This window comes from Corvus brachyrhynchos, unplaced genomic scaffold, assembly GCF_000691975.1.
Source record: "Corvus brachyrhynchos isolate BGI_N302 unplaced genomic scaffold, ASM69197v1 scaffold32, whole genome shotgun sequence".
Taxonomy (NCBI): Eukaryota; Metazoa; Chordata; class Aves; order Passeriformes; family Corvidae; genus Corvus; species Corvus brachyrhynchos.
Genome location: NW_008237919.1, coordinates 6,899,039 through 6,924,455, shown reverse-complemented (window position 1 = coordinate 6,924,455; position 25,417 = coordinate 6,899,039). Strand labels below are relative to the sequence as shown.

General features: G+C 41.6%; 1 long non-coding RNA gene across 11 annotated transcripts in view; it reads right to left on the bottom strand.

Moving 5' to 3' along the window:
- The window catches only part of LOC108446476, a 74,509-nt gene that overhangs the window by 23,212 nt on the left and 25,880 nt on the right, over positions 1–25,417 (bottom strand). For 8 of the 11 annotated variants that reach the window (XR_001861666.1, XR_001861668.1, XR_001861664.1 and 5 more), the window contains 2 exons: positions 8,918–9,056; positions 7,090–7,458 (listed from right to left, as the gene is read on the bottom strand). This is a non-coding gene — a long non-coding RNA (uncharacterized LOC108446476). Of the gene's footprint in view, positions 1–1,896; positions 2,109–4,682; positions 4,860–7,089; positions 7,459–8,917; positions 9,057–25,417 lie in introns of all 11 variants that reach the window. The other 3 variants (XR_001861662.1, XR_001861661.1, XR_001861669.1) reach the window with 3 other exon arrangements.

Genomic DNA, 25,417 nt, shown 5'->3' with positions numbered 1-25,417 from the left:
TGCTGAAATTTTCCTAAGATTGTAGCCCAACAAACAAGAGCTGAAAGCAGAAATAGCAGAAGAACGTGTCAATACACTGAAAGCAAATGAACATGTATTTATATAACGTGTCTAAGGCAGCATAGCAAAAGGACTAGTCATTTTAACAGGGAAGGAACACTAAACATCCAGATCTTAAGAAGTGTGGTTCAGTGGAATGCCACAGCAACAGCACACTCTGGCTTAGAATGAATCTGAAGTTCGTTTTTTCACTGAAGGCAAGAGCTGGAGAATAAGAAGAAGGGGCTATCTAAAGTAAGAAAAAATGTATAATGTCTTGTAGAAGGCAGAGAAACTCTCACTAGAATAGATCGGGAAAAGGCTGTTTATGTCTCCAAGATGTTGGGCCTCATCCTGAAGCTACAAAACAAGCTGCAGAGATCCTTGCCTTGGGATAGCACAGAGTGGAGAAAAAGATAAGGGACATATACTGTCTTAGGTGAACTGACTTCCAAAGACAACCCTTTCTCTGAACAAATAAAGAAAATGAGAACCCTGAGTACTCTGCGTTATGGCTAAGGTAGCTGCCTCGGGTAGCCCAAAAATTTGAATGCTTGCAGTATCTTCCTCCATCTTCCATGGACATCCAGGCTAATTAGATAGCATGGCAAAGGCAGCTCCATCACCATTTAAAAAGAAAGCATATACAATTTCATGGAGCATTAAGCCCATTCTTAATGATTTCTTCTGCTGCGTTTTGAGAGCCACAGCAGAACAGAGCATGTCAAAAACAGAGGCAGAGGGGTGCCTACTTTCTGGCTCCTGACTGAGCTGAGATTTGACTCAGATGTCAAATTGTTCAGACCCTTCAGGAAAATGATTCAGAAGTGTACAAAGGTATTATTCTAGGCTGTCCAGACAAAATGTAAGATGCTCTTGGAAATTAGTCACCCTGAGAAGTCAGGGAGCAACTGAGCATCATCATCACACATTTTGGAAAAAAACACCTAAATTCTGCTTAGTCAATTACTGGAAATAGGCCTGACCAAATACATATTCAGGTTTCAACTAGATAGAAATGCCAGGACAAATGATCGACGTCCATGGGTTATCCACGCCTGATGCATCAGCATGGGTCTAATGGGTGTGTTGAGAAAGTAATAGATCCTACTTGTTTTCATTCATCACTTCCCTTGGGAGACACTGTCTGCCTCTCAAAAAACAACTGCAGTCTGTGGAAATTCCTAAGCCCTGTATCTATTTCCCTGATGTTAGGACCTGTGAGACACCAAGCTCTGGAAGATGGTGAGGAAAATATTGACTTTCCCAACTTCAATTTGATACGAGGTAAGAAGAAAGCTGGAGAGTGCACCCAGACCAAAGGTCTGCAAAGATCTCCCATACCCAGCTGTTTTGACATAATCGCTGTTTGTGTCTCAGACCATGGTCTGAATTGGTTCAGCTCCAGGTGTTTCACCTGAACCACAAGATTTCTCTGTATTTATATTTTAAACAGATCAATGTGCTGAAGTTTACATAGATGACATTTTGATCTGACTTTGTATTTACATAACAAAAAGCATGACAGATGGCTCAGAACAACTTAGGGAAAAGCCCAGCTTGATGGGTTAATGCTAAATAAACAGGACCAGAAGTTAAGTTTAGACAGATGAAAGAGGGGAAGAAAAGTTCATGCAGGAAGTCATTCAAAGAAAGGTTACTTGTCTCAGGAGTGCTGGAAGTAAAAAAAAGTTTCCTTGGAATGGTAAGCACCCCAAGAAAACACATCTAATTAGGCTGCCTTGGTCAACAACCTGTAAACACTTCAGAACAAAAAGGAGCAGGGGTTGAAAGTGATGGCTAAATGCCTGAGACACATTACAGACATTAGCAAGAGCTCAGCATCACTGCACTCACACAGAAAAGAAGGGCCTGCTTGTGTATTTATTGTGGAAAATGTAGTCACAAGGCAGGTGCAGGATGAAAATAACAAGTCATAGAGCTTTTAGGCTGAAGCTGGCTCATGTCCTACTGGTCCAGAACTTGAGCACACTGCGTTGTCAGCATCCTGCAGTACAGAACTTGGACATCGAAGGCAATGACAGCATTTCTTTTCAAGCAGAGCAGACCTAAAGTGTAGAACATTATGACACTGTTAACATTCTATACTCATTTTAAACATGGACTGTAGATGTCACTGTGCCATAGGAAGACATGCATTAGCAGTAATTATCCAATGCAGTAATAATAGGACAGCAGTTTATACAGTCTATCCATCTGAATTTCCAGACTGGATTTCCTGGCTACACTGGAGAAGGGGTCTCTCTGTTCCTGCTGTGGAAAGCAGGCCACTGCCCATCTGAGACTGCAAAAGCAGGGAAGCCGGCAGGGGGGGTGAACAGACAGATGCTGACTTCAGACATGCTGTGGGGGCTGGGAGACCAGCCTCCCCTTTGGCAGCTGGTGAGGGATGCTACTGTGTAATATCTGAAGCTCTCAGATAAACCAGGTTACTTATTGAGGAGATACACTATAAACACTGTACTACTCTGTGTGCCTCAAAGAATTTAGTGTCCAAGAAGTCTGATTTCTCCTGACTTGGACACCAAAAAGGCCAGGAAACAAAAGATGTTTTTGAGATCTGGAGCACTGACAGATTCAGGGTAAACCTCCTGCGCAGTCTGATTGATATGTGACTGCAGTACAAACAGGTATTTTTCATCCATTTTGGTGCCAGTAGCAATGACACTCCTAGCCAGTCTTGGGGTGTGGAAGTCCCACAAGATATCGATTCTGCCCTGGAGCTTGTAATCCAGGATTTAAACTGCTTGCCAGCAGCAGGAAAATAAGAGGTGTCCCACGTCTGCCTTCAGGCCCTGCAATCACAGCCTTTCCAAGGAGAGAGTCCTTCTGACTTATTAGTAGAGAGCTTTAGATACCAAACAGCAGCATCCCTAAACATCTGCATACTGTTCTTATTTAGGATATTGGACACGGGCAGGTCTGAACAGCAAGGCAGCATGTTCAGCAGCATGTTCAGCAGCATTCTTGCTACCAGCAGGGGCTGTCTATCTGTACCAAGGACTATTAATTTTAGTCCCCCACTGTCTTCCCAGAGTTCCCCATAGCAGTTGATTGTCTTGCCTGGAATGCACTTCCCTGGCAATATTAACATCTAGACACAGTACTGCTGTTGGGCAACTTATCCAGCTAACCAGTGGAAATTGTCCCAGTGGAAACATGGAACAAGGCTGCTAAATATGCAATGGGAAATATGGTGCACTGTGGCCCAGGGTTACAAGCCAGCATCTAGATTTTGGGATGTCAGGGAGAGGAAACATAGGAACTCTTCAAGCCAGCAACACTATGATCTCCATGTGATATAGCTCTAATGTTGCTAGCTGCTGTGGGTGACACATGCCGTTGCTATATTGTTGTCCTTGTTATTCAGAAAAATACAGGAAAATATTCGAAAAAAGATGGGATGGAGCAATAACAGATAATGCTGAACCTGTTTTCCACTGGAAACTGGCTTAACTGTCTGCTGAACTCCTGTTTTAAGAGCACAGTGTGATGAGACATGGACATTGTGAGTCCAATTCTTTTCTTGTGTTCATTTAGAAGATCTTCATTTCCTTTTGTACCAGCGTGACAAGACAACGAGATCTAGGGGCCAGAAACCCACTTGCCCTAAATCAGCACTGCTGATTTGTCAGTCTTGACCCACATTGTCACTTACCTACCTAACTCCTAGTCATGCTGCCAGCCCAAGAGCAGAAGCCCAAAACTCCGAAGAAAACACAACACAGGCTGACTAAACATAGTCTGCCAGCCTGCTGCTGCCCCTCAGTCTGGCTCAAACCAGCATTGTACCTATCCCAGGGTACTGTGCCATTCCTGTGGCTGCTGTTTAGATGTAGCACTAGTGCAATCTAAAGGCATTATAACGGTAAGATTAGTGTCAACCTCCTTTTATGTTCATTGGAGTTGAACAGGGAGATGTGTAGACATTTGTAGCACAGATTTTGTTCAGAATAGGGAGGAAAGGGGTAAAAATAGGACATTTCTATGGAAATTGAGCCCTCACACTATTTTTTGGGCAATTCTACACATAGTTCTGCATTCTTTTATGCCTTTACACTGCACTGACTGGCAGTAATCTTGGATCATTCATTAATCACACTTTTCTGTCCTGCTATTGACCTGCTGGATTGTAACTGCAGCAGTGCATGTGTGGTCTCTAGAGGGGTCCCCCTGTGAGGAAAAAAAAATCAGAGAAGTGCCTCCCATCCATCTTGATTGTAATTGTGAGCAGAAGGCTGTGCAAAGTCACACAGACTAAATTTGCTTCCACTGACTCATGGCTGCCTCTGGGAACGCTGAGCAAATGCAGCTGCTGAGCAGTCTTTTAAGCTGCTTGGTTGCAGTTTGATCATAATTGCTATCAGAGAGCCAAGGGATGCAGAGCTTTTATGAGGAGTTCATATACAATATCTTTAGTAGCCCAAGGGGGAGATTCCTACCCAGTGATTTTCTCTGCACATCTGTTCACTTACCTCCTTTTTTGCATACCTATTGCTATTACTAAGTCCTATTTCTCCTGAAAACAAAGAAGTAAGGGAATCTGAGCAATGCCACAGAACCAGATCACTCTTTGATGCTATGTCATTCAAGGGAGGAAGAGAATCAAAACTGTAATTTACCTCTTTGTTTGTTTGCTTAGTTGAACATGTAAAAATCACAGGCAGAGCAATTGTTGATCCCAGATTCAGCAGGGCTTTGAAATCAGATTCAGGACTACACTGACAACTTTTTATATTAGTTAGGGCTCTTGTCCTTTTTTTGAAGCCTCACATGATGCCAGACACTACTCCATCCTTCTGGAACAGAACACAGAACTACGGGGTCATACCTCTAATGCAATATCTGCATCTGTGCCATCAGTAAGACATATGCTATGAAACACCAGTGTAGACCAAAACACGCAGGCATGTCAAGACGGAGAACCCCTGACAATGTCAATTTTTGTTTCTTGTATTATTACAGAGGTCATTCACTTCCTTTAATTTTTGCTAAATCTGTATGAAACATGGCAGATATGAAATATCACAGAATCATAGAATCATTAAGGTTGGAAAAGACCTCCAACCCTTGAGTGAGCACCACTATGTCAACTACACCATAGCACTAAGTGCCACACCCAGTTTCTTGAACACTTACAGGGATGGTGACTCCACCACTTCCCCGGGCAGCCCATTCCAATGCTTAACCATCCTTTCAGTGAAAAAATTATTCCTGATGTCCAGCCTGAACCTTCCCTGGGGCAGTTTGAGGCCTTTTCCTCTTTGCTCTGTCACAAGTTGCCTGGGAGAAGAGACCAACCCCCACTTTGCTACACCCTCCTTTCAGGCAGTTGTAGAGAGTGGTAAGGTGTCATCTGAGCCTCCTTTTTTCCAGGCTAAAAAACCCCAGCTTCCTCAGCCATTCCTCATATGACTCACTCTCTAGACCCTTCACCAGCTCTGTTGCCCTTCTCTGGACTCACTCCAGCCCCTCAATGTCCGTCTTGTAGTGAGGGGCCCAAAACTGGACACAGCACTCAAGGTGAGGCTTCACCAGTGCTGAGTACAGGGGGACAATCACTGCCCTGGTCCTGCTGGCCACATTATTTCTGATCCAAGCTATGATGCCATTGGCCTTGCTGGCCACCTGGGCACACGCTGGCTCATGTTCAGCTGCCGTTGGCCAGTAGTGACAGGACTGGCCCAAATACTGAATGTGGGGGAACCCCACTAGTGACCACTCACCCACTGGATTTAACTCTATTCATCATCACTCTCCACGTCGAGCCATCCAGCCAATTCTTAACCCAGCTAAGAGTACACCCATCCAAGCCATGGGCTGCTATCTTCTCCAGGAGAATGCTGTGGGAGACGGTACCAAAGACTTTACTGATATCCAGGTAGATGACACCCATATGTTTTCCTTCATCCACTAGGTCACTTGGTCATAACAGGAGATCAGGTTGGTCAAGCAGGACCTGCCTTTCCTAAATCCATGCTGGGTGGGCCTGATCCCCTGTTTTTTCTCTGTGTGCTTCATGATGGCACTGAAGATGATTTGCTCCATAACCTTCCCCAGCGCTGAGGTCAGGCTGAAAGGCCTGTTGTTCTCCTGGACCTTCCCAACTTGTTGCCAGCTGGATATCCAGTGGAAAACCAGTGGTTAATTCAGCTCAGCAGAAATAATGTCCATCATCACTTGACCAAACAGGCACGACAACGGAGAGAGTGGACAGAGTGATTCCCTCCATTGGCTAAGCCAATACAAATGCACAATAGGCTGAGGTGAGAACATCTCATCTCTGAAGATTCCTTCACTTGTGCATGGTCGTCCTTTCCTCACAGGGCATGTGCTCCAACCCGTAACCATCCTGGAAGATTGACTCCTCCACTCAACTCCACAGTTGGACTCCTCCATTTAACTCACTCTGGCTTATGGAGGTCCTACTTCTGCTGGGTTAAGAGAGTGGGAGTGGATCCAGTATTTCAAATGTGATCTGGGAGGTCCTATCTCTCAGTCTACTGGCTGTGACCCTCTTTGTGCAGCCCAGGAGGCCACCGGCCACTCCTGGCACAGGGCTGCCCACCCTCAGCTGCCCACCAGAGCCCCAGAGAGCTGCTTCCCAGCCAGGACCACAACCCAGCCTGGGCAGCTGCAGTGGGGCTTCCTTCTCAGGGGCAGTGTGGGTATTCCAGCTTTGGTATAGTGTCCATAGTAACTGTCTGTCAGTAAATGGTTGAACCACAGAACCATGAAAGACAGGCCTGGATTTGAGCAGCCTGCTCCAGTGGAAGATGTCCCTGCCCATGTCAGGGAGGTTGGAACTAGATGGTCTTTCAGGTCCCTTCCAACCCAAGCCGTTCCATGAGTCTATGAAACTATTCTATGAGTGTCTAAATCATGTCATTACATTGACATTCTTTTTCCTTTGTATTATGAATAGCAACATAAATCTCTTAAAATAATTTCATATTTATTAAAAATAACTAGCATAAATCTACTTCCATGTCTATAAACATTGATTAATTTCTCTGTACATACACATACCTTCATAACATCCTTCAACTTCTTTGAAGCAGCACATAAGCAGTACAGCTGTTTGCCAAAGTGTGTCACCTTCACCTTTGTCACTCCTAAGAAATTTATCTGTGACACAAGAGCCCCTTGGCCTCCCAAAGCTGGAGCAGGAAGAGCTATTCTTTGTGACTTTGTCATTGCAGTCTTATTTCCAAGTAAGAGCTTAGTACAGGTTTAGAGAAATTGAAGTCTGTTTCCCATTGTCTTCTACTAACCCATGCAAGATATTCTCAAATCCCACCTATGCTTTTCCAGAGCAAGGTGGTGTGGTCTCTGTAGCTCTTCATAGCACAGTAAGGTCTCAGACATCACTTTTTGAAGGGTAGTGGTCTCTCTTTTCTGGACAAATGAGAAAAAAAGTCAGTGACCAAACTTTTGAATGGTACTAACTAAAGTCAGTTCCCAAAGATATTCCACTAAAATCTCTTTGAAAGTGTGACATGGACTAAGGGTTCTCTTCAGCAAGTCCTGTTTGGCATACCCTGGAAGCATATACAGAATATCTCTGGCAATTATGTCTTCTATGACAAGATCTGCATTTGGAAATAGCAAAGTTATTATGTGAAAGGAAGGTCAAATACTTAAAATTCTACACCCTCAGAATGAGCCTTTATCTAGTCTGGTATCAGAGATGTCAGCTTAAGAGTTAATTAAAGGCAAAGTAATTACAAACTGCTTCACAACACCTCCCATTCTAGTAGTTACAAGTTTGGGAACATGCTTAGCTGGAGTTTACATTTGCACCAGGCTATTTAACAGGCACTGATGAGTTTTTGTCATGAATTTGTCATTATCAAGTCATTTTTATTTATGGTTTCTGAAACTTCCTATTGGAATGAGTCCTACAGTTTAACTGTGCTTTCCATGTGTGAAAAAATATTCACCCATAACATTACTATAGAAACTCACCGTCCACAGTAAAAGGAAAATAAAACTTCTCCTTAAAAGAGAAGCATAATCTTATGCTGCAATAAGATTGGTAATATTTTCCTCTTTTTCATGATGCAAATAACTCTCTGTGGTTTATAATGTCAAAAATTCGAAAAGAATGCAATGAGTGTATAATTTCTACTGTGTAGCTTTCTTTTATTTTTGATGCATCACACTGGCATGTTTGTGTCTTTCTAGTTGGAAAATAGCCATTACGAGAGGTGTCCGGATGGAAGAGGGGCTTGTAGTCATCTCACCAGCAGCTGTGGGCCGCCAATGGTCAAGCAGGGCAGAAATCTGCTCCAAAGGCAGCAAAGATCCCGGAGGGTCATCACCCACTGCAGACCCAGCACCAAACTGAAGCTGCTGAATTTCTCCTACAAATGCAGCACCACGCAAAAAGCACCTGACTTGTTTCCATATCTGGCTTGGATTTGGAAATAATTTGGTTGCTTTATGTGCAACAAACTCTAATAAACATCCTGAAGAAGCTCAGCTAAATCCTGTTTCCCCAGCCTCTGGATTTATCAGTGAATTTTCATCAGTTCCTTATCTTTCTGCTCCAAACAGCTGATGTGCATCAAAGGAATGTTCTGGGCAGGGACAAACCAACCCCTGGTGTTGCTGCTCGGGGAGGGCATGATCCCATCCAGATAATTCCCAGTGCCCAGGCTTACCTGTGGCAGAAAACCCTTACAGCCTATGGCATGGGGTACTGCTGGGCAGTGCCCAACATACTCCATTTGGGCTGGATCCTTGAAAACAGTCAGGTGTCTCCCCATGTACACATGGGCTGGACTTATGCATTTCCATTAAGCATGAGATTCCCATTCCCCATGCAGCAAGTGCTGGCTGGATATGCTCCTACCAGAAAAGTCATCCTCAGACCTCTTCAAAAAATGCTGGAGGCAGATATTTGGTGCTTAGGCCTTCTGCTGCTGACTTCTGGCATGGGCTTTGGCTTGTTCTGTGGACCTCAAGTGAACCATAAAGATCTGAAGGTATATCTGAAAGAAAACCATGTTTCAGAAATAAGAAGGCTGCAAAATGACCATTTCTGTCAGGTTTTGCATTGGACACTCAAGATTGTATTGTTTAATGTATTTCTGAGTTGACAGTGCATTGGAAGACCTATAGTATCCCTGGAATAAACAAAATTCCAATTTTTAAGACAAACTGATAGAACAGAACAGATAATTTTTAGCTCAGGCACTGAGCTGAGCACAGTCTAAAAAGAGTTCTCCATCTCAATCCAGACTGCAGACAGAACTTCTAGTGTGCTGAGCCCTGCACTTTTCTGTTTTGGCAGTTTGTATGGTTTGTTGTTACTCCAAATGTTTTTTGTTAAATACCAAGAATAATGAGACACAATTTTCTTCCCAATGGACCATGACACATAATGGTTAAATCTGCTAAAAGGAATGTGTACATACTGCCAGCAATTGAGATGAGGTCAGTGACAGAAGTAGGGGTGAGTGGGCAAAATGCATACACAAAAAAATCCATTAACAGTTTTGCTAATTACATTTTTGTGCTAATTAGAATCAGAAGCTAGCCAAGAAGAACTGATCAGAAGAACCAATGGTCGGTTGCCACTGTTATTTTCTAGAGTACTTCTGTTAAACATCCACATGAAAGGAAAATGATCATGACTTCAGTTCAGCAACTGTTCTTGCATGAGACCACAAACCTACTTAAAAAAATCAAGTTGATTTTTCTTAGGGATAGTCCAAAAGATCCAAGTGCAATGAGGATCTGGGCATGTTCCTGTATGCATCAGTCTATGTGCACCCCTCGTCCTGGTATTGAGAGTCTCCACAGGCAGCACAGGGCTGTGCCATACATGCAAAAGAGTTTAATCACCTGGCACAGGTCTGGAAGGTGGCATAGCACTTCATTAGGGGACTCAGCAGAGCTAGGCATAAGAGTTTTGGTATTCAAACCAGCTCCTGTCAGCATCATACAGTCTGGGGACATCCTGATGTAGTGTTTAATTGACAAAATCTTCAAAGCTGGTCCTTTACATAGATGGATATTACCACTCTTTCAGAAGTAAGGCATAGAGACAAGGGATGGGCTTTGGTTGAGAGCAAGCAGGTAGCTAAGTTCAGGACAGAGAATCTCTGAGGGAGTGATGTCTCTTTTAACTGTTTCAGAAACATTCAGCTCTGAGTACAGCTCTGCACACGACAGGTCAGGCTGTCCTTCTTCCCCCACCACTTTAGTCTAACATCACTAGCTGAGGCTTTTATTAAAATTGCAATGGTAGATCTTCAGGATTTTTGGGGGTTTTTTGTGTCTTTTGATAGGAGGAAAGATAATGAAATACCAGACACATTATTCAGCAAAGTGGCTGCTACATCATAGAGACCCATGTCAGGGTTTGTGAACTACAAAGGAAATAAGTGAATGTAGATCCATTTAGGCTCTGTTTGCTCAGAATTCTTGGTCACCATCCCAGACCATTACAATTTCACAGGACATAGCAATGATAGTTGTCCTACAAGTCTACCCATCTGTACATAATAAAAGTTTGTATTTTAAGCATTGCAGGACTGATCCAATGGAAACCACAAACCTATTTAGTTTCTCTCACAAGAAGTGCCAGACAGCAAGCAGGAACTGAGGATACCTCAATAAAAAAACAAGAAGTCTGACCTATCTCTTCTGACAGAGTATAACTTCTCTCAAGATGAGACAGTTTCCTCATGAGATCACTGGGAGCTTGTGCTAAGTCTAGTAACAATAATATTTTTACAAAAGAGCAAGAAGGGCAGGTACATAACTAGCTGCCCAGTGAAATGATAATATTTTTCTTTTTTTTCTTTTGTGATAAATGACATCAAATCTCAAGGCTGGTTTTATCAATAAATGTTTCTTCTTTCTTCAGTGCAGTGATTTACTGCATCCTTTAACAACATGAGTCCCTTAGTGCAGTATGTTTTAGTTTTAATGCAATTTCAGGTAAATATATATGGAATTTTTGATTCATATGGTATTAGAAGCACTTCAGAATGCTTTGTTTAACTTGTAATGGCTATGTCCCAGTCTGAAGAATTAAGTCTACTAGATTGTAGAAAAGTCCACAGAAATCATGTTACTTTCACACAAATAATCAGAGTTCTCTTTACATCCCTATGCATGGTAACAGTATTTTTGCTGTAAACGGGTTCCTGGACAACAGATAAGTACAAATCATACTTATGTCTTTGCTCTGAACTCAGGCCACTGGAACATCATTAGCACAACAGTTTGCACTGTGGCCCAAGCAATTCTGTGAGAAGCTGTGCTGAGAATAACAGTGTTTTAACAGTAGATAATCGATTGCTTTGGGGGTTCGTGCTAATTATGAAAGCTATAATTCATTTGGCATTCCAGGCTGACCAGGCAAAGAGGTTACATGGTTTTTTATCCAAATCAGAACTAAGAGATTTCTGCTTAGCATCATCTACTTTTGGTATGTCAAAGTGAAAATCAATCAGCCTTCATTTCCAATAGACTTGGATGAGTTTGGTTGCTCATTTCCTGTGGGCCATGTAGATTTAAATCTGTCACAGTATAAATATAGGTGTTTAATATCCATTTGTCATGTTTGTAAGACTAATTATATCTTTAGGCTGTAACATAGTCAACTGTATCCTAATTGGTCTTTTTGCTTCGATTAATTAATTAATTATGATTAATTTTCATAAAGAAATAATTTGGAATTGAATTGGCATAATAGAAACTGAGTGTTATAAAAACAACTTGGCAAAATGCCCATTTTAGTCTATTAATTCTGCCAAGTGAGTTGATAATAAGATTGAACCGGATTTGAAAGATTAGAGAGACTTGGTTTAGAAGGACATGAGGGTTAGTTCCATACAGTTTTTCAGCTGCTTAAAGGCAGACTGTACTGGAATTTTTGTCTGTACTTTAGTGATGAACTCTTTCTATAATCTTCTTCTGGCAGAAAAAAATAGTGCCAAAATTTAAAAATATATATATATAATAGAAGTACCTGAAGATTTTTCTTTTTCCATTTCAGCTTTGGATGCTGAAATCAATCCACACACAGTCCCAAAGTTTATTAACACAGAAGCTTATGTGTCAGGGCCTGAGGGATAACTGGTCAGGTGGCCCACATGCTGCAACAGAGTACTCGGACTGCTCAATTTAAAATGTTTTTATTTTATGTTGCAGACCATAGGCAGAGGAACATGGCAAAATTAAATCAAAGGGCTCAGTGCAAGACCCCTTGCACTTGTGGCTTCTTTCACTGATTTTGCAGAAATTGTTTCTCCCTGTTTCAAGTACAAGAGAAACTACACAAATCATTGAAAATAGAAGTGACTGGCCACAGAAAGAAATAGCTAGAAAAAGCAGACAAACACAACCCTGATGAAATCGGCAGCCTTCTCAGACCATCAGGTTTGTCTGTTTGATGGATGATGAAGCCCTGTTTGCAGCTTCTAATGCCTATTTTAAATTTATCATTCATATATCAAAAAGTCTTTGCAAGTTCAAATGTGTCTTCAATTTTGTTAAGACAGATAAAAAAAATCACTTTTTTTTTCTGTTTTCAGCAACACTATTATAAGGCATTGTGTGAACCCTATTAAAAATGTCTTACTATTATTCCATGGTTGCATCTTTATATGCATACAGGTTTTCCCTGCACTTGTGGCACCCAGGTTACACATTTTTATAGCATGCCCAAAGCAATGCACGAAAGCAAAGAACAAGAGTTATCAGTCCAGTATATCCAGAAATATATCTGACATGGTACAGTCCTTTTTAGTCAAAGGCCTGGGGACAGAAACTGTGTAAAGCCATTTAGTCATGGACTTCACTGTCCAGATATGGAGCGGGTTGCACAGAAAACCTGCAGATGTCCCATCCCTGGAGGTGTTCAAGGCCAGGCTGGGAGGAGCTCTGAGCAACCTGGTATGGTGAAAGGTGTCCCTGTCCATAGGAGGGGTGTTGGAACTAGACGATTTTTAAGGTTCCTTCCAACCCAAACCATTCCATGGTTCTATGATATTTCCTGAGGTGAAGATTTTGTTTGTCTCTTCTAACAACCTGAGCCAGTTTTAACAAGCCTGGAAATTCATACTTGTTTGTGGGCCTTCTGAGGGCAGGTGGCTGGAAGGAGACCTCCAACAGGGGTTGGATGTTATTCCATGAAAATTTCGTGTTCTCCACGAAAAAACCTGATTATTCCCCTTAACAATCAAAACCCTGTCAGGATGACAAGCATTGACTGTGTCTTGCAACCAGGAGGAACTTACTGTGATTGCTTCATAAGACTGTTATCCTGTATCTTGGGGATTAGGCTCTCTGGAAGAAACACCTCCTTCTAATGTGGCTGGCAATTCAGTAAATCTGAATGTTGAGGGTAGAGAAGAAACATCAGAAGTTCTGAGAGCTGCTGGATAATTGGTCTTTGCCGCCTTTCAGGTACTGCCTAATACTCCTTCCTGATTCCCCTGCCAGAAAGATGAGCCAGGTGTGTGCAGAAAGGAGAAGAAACATGAACTGTGGCAGTAAACAACCTGACATGTGGAGGTGTGGATTGGAGCCCACGCAGCAGCTGTGTTTTCCCTCCAGGAGCCTTGGAGAGTCCTGGCCCTTTCTGCCAGCCCCATGTCCTGGCATGACCCAGGCCAGGGCTTGCAGGCATCACACAGCCTGGTTTCCATCGAGGAAAGCAAGGCAAACTTGGCACACTAGCTCCCAATTCCCTGTCCAGCTGGCTGGACACAAAGCCGAGCAGGAGGAAACAAGTATCTGTAGACCCTGCTGTGAGCTGAAATGGAGGACATGAATCAGGTGTTCCCTTCTCCCAGCTGTGTCAAAGGCACTGTAAACTCCGAGAAAAGAGAACAAACCTGGGCAACAGTGAAGTAACATTGTAAAACTCCTTTGCTGCACCTGTCAGAGCCATCAATATTGTTTTATGACTAGTTTTCTTGTTTCCAGAAAACATATTCAGTAGCCAAGGGTTGTGGGTCTGTGCTAGTTCTGCCCTTGATTCCAGGTGTCACGCCTGCACAGCCTTCCTTGAGGTTTCCTTAGATGATGAGTGTCTAAACTTCTGGGTGGGACACATCACCCAGCTACTATGGGGCAAAGGACAGAACAAGGGATAAGAACAGAGCAAAAGATCTCTGTTTTCTTTGGGCTTCTAGTGCAGAGAAGGTGAAAGGTGGATATGTTTCACCACCTTGCTTTGATGTGTACTGAGTTAAAAAGAAAGGCCACAAGAAGGTGACTTCCAAATATAGCTTAATGGTCCACATTTAGGTCATGGATACATTTTGCAATCATAATAAATCTTAAAATAGGTCAATATATCTGCTGTTCAAGATGGACTACAGTTGTAGAAAAAGGTGTAAAATATTTTATTCATAAGTCTAGCAAGACTGGGAACTCAATCCAAATGACTGTGCTGACCTACTTTTCGTGAATACCTGATCTCACACAGCTGTGCTGCTTGTCTCAAAACCAGTAGCACCACAGGTGAACCTGTCATTCTGTCCACTTCAGAGTAGTGAGTTAAAACATGACTTTTAGCCCCAATGTATTTTTCTTTGTGTTTTATTGGAATTCATTGCAGTGATAGAATGATTTTTCTTTGTTTTTACTATCTGATTTTGGTCAGACTTGCTGGCTTAGAACTTGCTGAATGTAAAAAAACCCATCAGAATGAAGCATTAAAATAATGTTGCTGTCTTTCTTGGAACCTGGAATCGTACCTACTGCAGCATCACTACAAAAAATATGCAAAATACATATGCTTGTTCACTGTGTTTTAAAACCATGTCTTGTCAGTGATACACTCTTGCTGTGGTGGAATTCAATATCCTGAAGTGGAAATTTCCTATCAATTAAGTCTTTTTAAAATTAATTTATGGATACTTAAATTACTGTCACTTATTTGAAACCTCTTACAAAATGGACCTTGATATTCTACAGATCTTTGTAAAAAAAAAAACCCTGAATTTGGCACTCCTCTCCATTTTCCTTTTCCTTCTTGTAAGTAACAGCTTTTTTCTGTATTTTTATTCTTCACCGAAACATGGTGCTCTCCTTTTTTTTTAAATAAAGAGCAGCACACTACGTGTTACATGCACTAATGAATTGGCATTTATAAAACAGAATGTATACCGTATCTAAGACAACTGCTGTGAAAATGCCTGAGTTGCTGCACTCTCTAAATAGAGCACAATTATGGCATACGGTTGGAGTGCTTTTATCTGTACTGCCACTGCTGGAAATTTAACTGTGTATGTGACCTGAATATTTAGAGCTCAATGGAAAATTCCATAAACGCAGTGTAGCTTCAGAGCACCTAACAGCTGTTACAAATATTATACTCGTTATACACCATTGCTAAATTATACATATGAAGTCCTTCTCCCATTCTGGGTGTATTCTATCACTTCTGCTTCTGCAGTATTTTAACAGGCCCTTTGAAAAATGCAACAACTAGGGGCTAAGTAGCTTGCATAATAATTCAGTGGAAGTCTTTCCTGTCCGTATATTCATACTCCTTCCTGGCTGGGCACAGTTAATTTTCAAACCCAAAAATGCAGGAAGAAACTATATCATAGGTAGACCACATTTACTGTGTGCTTTTGTTTGCTTAGTTTGATATGCATGGTAAAAGCCACTACTTAGCTGAGCAAACACAAAAAGGGAGGGAGCAGCTTTCCAGTGTTAGAATGTTTCTTATTATAGTCGGATGGAGCAGAGGTGTAGTATATCCATGGATGCTCCCTTTCACTCTTGGTTACTACAGGACTACACTGACACTGCAGAGAATGATTGTAATAGGAACGGCAGAAACAACAAATGAGAGATTTTATGAGAGCAAAAGAGAGATTTTGTAAAGCACTGTGTTTAAAATAACACAGCAGTTTAACTAAGATTACACAGGCTGCAGACTGGCTTCCTAACTAGTGATTTTTCCTGCCTCCTACTTATAGTTCAGTTCCTCCTGCCTTTATGCTGTTGCAACATATTAAAAGATTCTTTGCTGCAGAGAGAAGCAAAGTGCTAAATGTGGTGCACCCAACAGCCAACCTGCTGCTGCAGCACTGCACTGGCTGCATAGAGAGACAGGGCAGGTGAGGAAGTGTGAGTTGGCATCCACCTAGGAGTTCGTGACTGCCAGACTCAGTCTCAGTAACACAGAGGAATTAAAGTTAGTCTAGAAGTAATGGCAGTTTCTCTATCTAAAAGCCAGGTCAGTGCGGCAAAGTAATATCTACGTGGGGAGGAGCCAGGAAGGCTATAAATTCCAAGCCCTTGTCTATCACTGAGCAGGACCACGTCAGTCCTGACAGTACTTGTCTAGCTTGGTTTCACAGTCTTCCATAGGTGACACCATCTCTCAAGGCCATCTGTTCCAGCACTTCTCTGTCCTTGCCCTTCTAAAGTGGGGATTTTGTGTCAAATGCCTATCATGAATCTTTATTGTAGCAGTACATGCCTGTTACTACTTGCCCTAAAGGAGCGGAAACAGAACAGATTGTCCCTTTCCTCACTGCAATATTGCCTCTGCACACTGTTCCTCTCAGTAACCCCTCATTAGTACTAATAAGAATCATCTCCTCCATCTGTGGTATGGTGAGGAGATTGTATGTGTGGCTCTGTCAGTAAAAATGGGAGACCAGAGACAGAGAGAACTAACCAGCTGTCTAAATCAGGGTAATGGCAATCTGCCCGACGTACTAGTGTATGTCAAAGGAGAGCTAAAAATAATCCTTGCTCCACTGAAGCTCTTGAGCATTCCTACAAGGAAACAGTCCTTGAGTACTCCTCATCACTGGGAACATGATTGTAGGAGACCCTTCTTGTAGGAGACCCAGCCTTATGGATGGATTAGTTCTGTTGGTTAGAGCACAGCGGTAATAATGCCAAAGTCATGGCCACAGGCCATTCACTTAAGAGCTGGACTCAACAGTCCTTGAGGGTCCCTTCCAACTCAGAATATTCTGTGATTCTGTGATTTATGCAGATCAGACTATTTACAAGCACTGCAAGTCAACAATTTTAGGAATATATTTTTTACCTGCTAAACTCATGAGATTTAAAGTCAAGCTAATGTTTAAAAGAGGTGATGAAAATTACTTTATTTATTGGTTCACAGCTTAGTCCTGTGACCACCTCACATTTCAATACAATTGAATTGGATAATTGCACTACTGAAGCCTTTGCTCTGTGTTCCCTGTCCCTGGCTTCTTTTGAATAATGCAGAGACATCAGAGAAGGTTAATGTCATTGACTATCTCTGTTCTTGAAATACTTTGCATTGTCTCTGGGTCTTCACCAAACTGTCTAATGGACCACATGTTAAGGCCCATTTTGAGGGTCAGAGTCATGGCAAAGGTAACACTGTGCTCCACAGCCATGTCAAAATAATGTAGTCACATCCAAGAACCTTCACCAGGGGTTCCTGACAGTACAAATCCTGTCAGCCAAATCCAGCCAAAGGTGAATTTGATCTCAAAAAAAAATAACTGGAAGAAAATATAAATTTTTTGAGTGTTAAATGAGAAAAATATTTGAGGATATGACAGGGGATGTTTAACCAAAAGGATTTGGGGGAAAAAAAATCACCATTTTTTAGTACAGCAAATACTCTCTAGCATAGGAGACACAAAATATCCCTGACCACTCAGGTATGATTTATAATGCCCTCATGTTGTCAGTAGCTTTCTCAGTTCAATGAGGTGAATTACACAATGTCATTAAAACTGAAGCAACTCATGCAACTTGCTGAAGCTGCACTTTATTAAAATGCAATGGAAATGCCTTAATGAAGGAACTTTCTTACAGTCATTCTCCCTTCAGGAGAGAACAGTACATTCATGTTCTGACAGACAGAAGGAACCCCCTCCTGTACACAGGGAGTGCTGCTGGTGGAGCGGGGACTGAGAGCAAGGCAAGGATTGGCTTCTTTCCCTTACTCACACACTCACACCACCCCTGAGATGACCCAGGCAGGGAGTCCTGGGTGCACCGTGGTCTTACATGTCCAGAGAAACCCTCAGTGGCATAAGCAAAGCTGGAAATTCCACTCCTCACATCACACTGGGTACAAACTTCTCAAGGGGGCTCATGGACAGATAGAAACGTGGTCTCAGGGGTGTGGGGAGCCTGGGCCAGGGCCCAGTGTGGGCCTGGGAAGGAGGCATTGTGCCAGCCCCAGCTTTGGGTTAATGAAAACATGAGTGACTTCTGAGAGACTCTTTGTACTCACTGGGATTGTAATTTAAAGGCCCAGGTCTCTTCCAGTCCAACACAATTAGCATCACCTGCCACTTATTTCCTTCTAATTGTAATTTCTGATGTAAAGCACCTCTCATAGGACTTCAGTGACTTCTCTAAATTTCCCTATTACTATTTTTACATAATAATAACAATTTTGAGACTGTATTTGAGACTTGTTATTTAATTCATATGCAAAACAAAAAATATTTTCAGTGTCAGGCATGTTACTGTCTTTTTATCACACTAAGTTAATAGCCTCACTCTCTTGAGAAACTGAATATAAATCCTGGTCTTATGGTACAAAGCATATTAGACTGGCTTTTCTGGGATTAAAATTTTGGCTTTATCTTGAATTTATGACCTGACATTTTTTTCAATGTTCTACCCTGCTGCTATCCTTTCTCCTGAGGGAACCCTACTCACTTCACCCAGAGTCACTGGAAGTTATTGAAGAATCATAGAATCATGGAATGTCTTGGGTTGCAAGGGACCTTTGAATATCACCTAGTCCAATCTAGTCCAAACCCCTGCCAGGGGCAGAGACACCTTCCACCAGACCAGGTTTCTGAAAGCCCCATCCAGCCTTGTCTTGAACACTTCCAGGAACGCAGCATCCACAAGATTTCTAGGCGACCAGTTCCAGTGCCTCATAATCCTCATTGCAAAGAACTCCTTCCTTATATCTGATATAAATCTATTCTCTTTTATTTTAAAACCATTAATAGATTCAGTACCAGAGACTCCAGAAACCTTACCCTCAGCAATGACATCATCAGTTAGCATTACCCTTTGGGAAGCAGTCTTTTGCTAGTTCTCCCAGTTTAATTGCACATCTCTGAAAAACTCAGATCCTGGATTTGCAGGACTGGGAATAAGGCATTTTACAAGAAAAAAAAATGTTTGGAAAAGGGAAACTATAATGGACTGAAATACCACAGCACAGATAAAAATTATTTAAATGTTATTTTAAAGCCCTTCTGATTTCAAAACTAACCTGAAAATTTTGCTTCCCTCTGACTCATGATACTAATCACAGTGAACAAATCCTAAAACTGTGAATATTTGTGTACTTAATTCCAATGCCTTGTAAAGGGAATGCAATTGACAGCTACCGTGGCTGTATTTGGAGCAGTACTCGGGGTCTTTTTGTTTAAGTGAAGGATTTTCTTTCACTGGAGAGCAGAAACATAAAGTTGTTTTTTGTTGCAGTAATGTGATAAACCTGGTATTTCCATCACACCTCCCATCCTTATATTCACCCTGATGCCTTTTATAATGAGAAAATCTCACTAAAAATCTCTAAAACTGTTTTGTCCCCCACAATTGTTTTGGGTGAGGTTAGAAGGAAGGGTGACTGGCAGGAGCAGGAAGAGTTAAGGCTCCCAGGCAATACAAAGCACATAAAGTACTATTGATCCAGCCCAGCCCAGCAATGACTAATGGCCATGGCAGCCCTGTAACAACATGTATGAAAGCAGTTGGTGTCTCCAAGCAGCTCTTTCTTGCAAGTCCCAGTGACACTGAGTGGTGACACCTGCCCAGTGTCTTAGAGTGATAGCCATGCTTGTGGCCAGGCTGGAACTCCTTGAACTGGTGCTGCTGGGTCTGACCTCAGAGCAGACAAGCAGAATGAGAAGATGGGGTTCTTGCACTGTTGCCATAACCCCTTCTCCCTGCAGTAGCAGCCAGCTATACCAGCTGTGGATTAGGACCCCGGCGTTTTACGGGGTCCTGTAGAAAGAGTAACAGAAAAGTGGTAACAGAAATTGGAACAGAAAAGGGATCCTGCACTAAGGAGTTTCCAGGCTAAATACCCACCCTGTACATAGACAGCTTCATTCCTTAAGCTACCTATCTCGAGTCCTTTCCCCAGTTAAAAGCATTTTTGGAAATTTAAAAGGATAAAAATTCAGTTCCATCTTTGTTTTCTAGTCCTTATTTCATGTCTCAGAATTCCATATGGATAGTTATTGATAGTTATTAACCCATGGAGGTTCTCCTGTCCTTTTTGATTTCTATCTATCTTACCTTGTAAGAAATAAAGCCTGAAACTGAGTCAGCAAAAAGCATACAGGCAGCAATTCCCCATCCTGTGTTACATGTACATAGCAAGAATAAACAGCAGATGTCAGCACTAATCCAGAACTTGAAATCACAGAATCACAGACTATGTATGGAATTTAATCAGACCCCACTTTACTGTCCTCAAAATGCATATGATTAGAATGTGAAGCAACTCATCAAAACTTCTGCTTGGAAACACAAATATATTTATATTTAAAGAACCTTAATAAATTTTATATGTCCCTTCTACATACTGAAATACTCCAGCTAGCAAGGGAACATGTGTCTACAGATAGGTTTTTTGCTTCAACTGTGCCCTAAAAGACCACTAATTCCATACACCTCCCTAAAAATGGAATTATTTTTTTTGAAATGACTTTAGAGGAAATAGTTTGGTAAAGGGCAAGCACAAAGGTTCAAGAGACACCTAATGAGCAAGAAGCAGGCCTGAAAGTGAAGGACAGAGAATCAGAAGCCTCTTGGTGCAGTTGGCTGGTGGGGGCTGTAGTTCAGCCTTGCTTTGGGGTAGAACAGAATGGGATAAGTGAGTGAAATGGGTGTAAGAACACACCTTGTGCAGCCAGATGTAGAAGACTCCCTATCTGTGAAACAAGACCTACAAACCACTGATGGTTTTCCTGGAAATAAAGCATAATTTAGCAGTGCAAGTACACACAAACCATGTGCATCTGCATGCTGAACTACATGAAGATGTGGTAACAGGCGAACAGAATCCTCCCTGCCTAGCCACCACCACTTTGAGGTCAATGCATGATGGATTCCTTCTGAGGGACATGCAGCATGCACTAACACACTGCCTCCCAATCCCTGGAAACTCTTTCACCTCTTGAAAAAGAAGAAAAAAGATCATTTAAAATGGGTTAGAGCTTGCATGGGTATTTCCTGCCGGCATGAAACACAATGATCTCTTCATGGTTTTGACCACTGTCACTAGAGATACAAGAACCTATGCAATACCTATGACAGAGCCCAGGACTGCTCTTTCCAATATCTGTGGTGGGATCTATCAAATCCTGCAGCAATCTGATGTCTGCAGTAAATCCTCCCTGATAAGGCTGCTCCTAACAGGAATCTTTCAAAAATAGGAAAAAAATACTAGTCAAAAATAGTAGCAATTTTTATATCAATGCTTAGAAATATGTGGGTTTATTCTGTTGTGGTTTTTTTCCGAGCCTTCAGAAGCGTGTTCCATCAAAACTAAAAAATGATAGGCTTAATGGATTTCTTATCTACAACTATAACTTGGTCTCCAAGGATCACATGTTCCTCAACTGACATTGAATGGAAGAGGACAAGAAATATACCCAGGATCAACTACAAAAATAGCTTGGCTATTTAAAATCATATTAGTTCTGGTTACAAAAGCAAATTGACAGCTGTTTACATTATGAACTTAAAAAACTCAGATAGTTCCTCCTGAGCCAAGAGCTAAGTCTCAGTCTGAACAAACTGGCAAGTTGCCCATAGCTACCTTTATTTTTCAGCAACCACCACCACATTACATCCAACTGCCTTTTCTTGTCATTCTTTGCCCCCTGAACTTCTTTGCTCTGTTATTAAAAAAAAAAAAAAAGAGTAAAACAATTTGGTTTGATTCATCTTCTCTGACCAGAAGAACATAAGAGGTCATCAATCTTAACTTCTCTGTCAGCACAGATATGTCAAATCAGAATTAAGTGGTGGGAAAATTGTTGAGGGAGAAAGTGGAAAAAACAAGACAAACAAAATGGAAGGCAGTTGTCAGAAGAGAGGAAAAGAAAGAACTACTGCTGAGCTGCTATGCTGCCACTAGCTGATGCTCTGTCAGGCTAGAAGCTTCATTTTTCACGCAAAATCAGAGAAACTGTGATACCTGAGAAGGGCTGCAGGATTTTCATTAATTCAGAGAAAAAATAGAAAATTAAATTAATTCTCCTGGGAATTAACAATGCTTTAATCTCCATTTCTTTAATGACAGAGAAATTCTCCTTTGAAATTGGTTGCATCATCTTTTCTTCGCAGGGCACTCCAGTGGAGGATCACAGTCTTCTCCTGCCTTCACCTGTGAACTGCTCTCCTCAAGGTGTCTTCTCTCCTCTTAAGGGGTGACTGGTTCTTTTCCAAACTAAAGCACAGAAGACTGAATTTTCTACTCATTTCAGCATGCTCTTTATGCACAACAGATGCTCTTATGCATTACCCCAAGGGATAGTATGAGCTCTGTTACACTACGAAGATGAAGAAATTCCAGCAGCTCCACAAGTAAAGTTAAATCACACACTGTCTACCATAAATGTCCCACATCTAGACTTCTGATATAAAAAGTGTTGACAAAAACTTCACCTGTTCTGGATTACCTCTCCAGCAATGACAGAATAAGAATTAAAGTACGTTGGATGAATAAGTAGTTAAAATTCTCTACTCTTAGAATTCCCTGCCAGCCAGAAGAAACATTGAATAGCTGATGGGTGACTTTTCACTTACCTCAGTGGCAGGCAAGGTTAGCTCCAAACCAAACACAACACAACAACCTGACCACACATACACAAGGGTGACCTTTATGTCAGAAACTTCTGTAAATATTAAAAGGCAAGTGAAAAGAGGATTTTAGCCACTGAAGAGTGTCTAGGAATCTGGGAGACATTGAGGACAACAATACAAATGCATAGTATGTAGAAGGTTCTGTCTTGCAACATATCTGGTTTTTATATTTGCATATATTTGCAACATATCGCAAAATATCCAAAGTAATTTCTTTTCCCCATCCATCAGTATCTTTTCTATCCCACAAGGACAAGGTCTCAGCCAGACCTTTCTCATCAGAAGTGTACCTCATTCATGCACTGGGTGAACAAATAAACTGCATTATCTGTGATTTGAGAGGGAGGAGGGGTGCATTTAAAAAGGGGCAGAGTTGCTTATTATCTAAGCAGTGTTGGCTTGTGTTCCAAGTAATTTTAGTCCCTGCAGTCATTTCACATGAGAGCAAGCAGCAGCCAGAAGCTAGACCCTGCAGAGCACTTCCTCCTGATGTCCCTTCCTCTGAATCCTCCCAAGGCGGAGAGGACAGATGTTTCTGGGCCACTAGTGCAAACAGGGACCTTCAGATGAAGAGACCCCAAAGTCTATCAGATGTTGCTGACAGTTTCCAGTGAATGAATATAAATTAACATAAATATGCCAAAAACTTCATCCTGGTGGAATGGAACAAGAGAATCATCTAACGTAATGAATGCAAACTTTTTCAGTTCACTGCTTGCTTCCTGAAATTGTTCTGGGCTACTAAAAAGTAATTATTGATACACAGAAGTGTACTGGGTGCTAAAGGGAGCTTTCAAAAAGCAGAGATTTTTTGAAGGTAAAGCTGTAATTTGTGTGCAAACAAGTGAGACTGGTTAAATTTTTTCAAGCACCTCTATAAACAAGGTTATTCATGAAATGCTGAGTGAATTGGAAGTAGGTGGTTCTCTCAGGAATGCTATCATACATTTTCTTTAAAGGAGCTTCTGACCATTCAGTAGCTCCTTTGTGTGCCTTTATTCCTTATCTGTGATCCCATCTGTCACAAGACCTTCTATGTCCTTAAGTATTACCCCTTATGTGACCACTCCAGTATAAAGCAGATTAAATATTTATGTGTGACATAACTATATGCCAGTGGGCAGAGTAAGTGAATATGAGAATGCAGGCCTGTGCAGTCACATAAACGCCTGACTTCGGACAGAAAAAGATGCAACCTCCATCTGCTTGCAGGGATACCACAATTTCTTGCTTATCTCTTTACATCACAGAATCACAGAATTAACTGGCTTGGACAAGACCTCTGAGATCATCAAATCTAACCTATGACCTAACACCACCTCATCAACTAAACCATGGCACTGAGTGCCACGTCCAGTCTTTTTTCAAATACCTCCAGGGACAGTGACTCCACCATCTCCCTGGGCAGACTCCAGTGCCCAAAGGAGTTTATCAGGTTGACAGGTGTGTGCCAACCATCCTTTTTTGATAAGAACACAGACATTTTTGGATTTTCAGGACATTTGACTTGTTTCAATTATCAACAGTGGAACATATTCTAGCAGACGATTCTTTAGGCAGTCCTCTTAGAAAAGCAGAATTTAGCTCATTCATCCATTCAGAGAGATACAGTGATAAAAAAAATTGTGTGTTCTATCTAGTAAAGACTTTTATAATTTCACACTCCTTGTCACAGTATTATCACTAGCACTTTGTTTTAATAACAGATTGCTGCAAAACCATGAGCAATTCTTTAATATCTTGCATTTTTCTTACTAGCTGCCCACTGATTCAAAGCCTTATTTAAAGAGAGATTGACTCTTTTAATCCCAGCTGACCATAGGGAAAAATTCACAATAGTATCTGAGAGCCTCATACACATTCAAGAATTTAGTTGCACATACTGGCCATGAGAAGGGAGCTATTATTGTCCCCATCTTTGTATTTGGAGAATTAATGCATTGAAACACTGAAATCAGATTTACTCTAAATGTCTATTTTAAGAAAATGAGGGTGTGAATGTTACAGCTCCAGCTCTAAACAGTGATTTTGCAGTAATTCCAAGTCAAACACTTGGGATACAGCTTCCAGGTCCCTTGTGACCCTCTTATTCCTCTCCTCCTGGACTCATGAAAAAGCAACCTTTGCTTCAAGATCCTCCCTGCCTTCCGCTCCTTTTGCTATGATTTATACCCAAACTTCAGAAGAGCCTTTGGGCAGCAAGGGATTGAGATTTGAACTAACCACAGCTCAATAGAGAGCTGGCTAAGTAGGGATCTGAAGTTGAACTTCTCACTTCTTGCAAAGTCATTATAGCAAAAACCAACGACCATCTCCATCAATACTTGGACTTAGTTGAATTTGAAGGAAGCTTGGTTTTGCCAAACAAGGTAAGTTCAAGAAGTTGCTTCATGGAGGGTCTCTTCAATTTTGGACTCTAAATGCTCTCAAAAAAGATGAAGGTGCTGAATTAGTCAGTAGAAAATCATAGGCATACCCAGGAAGAGGGTATTTTCAATGTTCT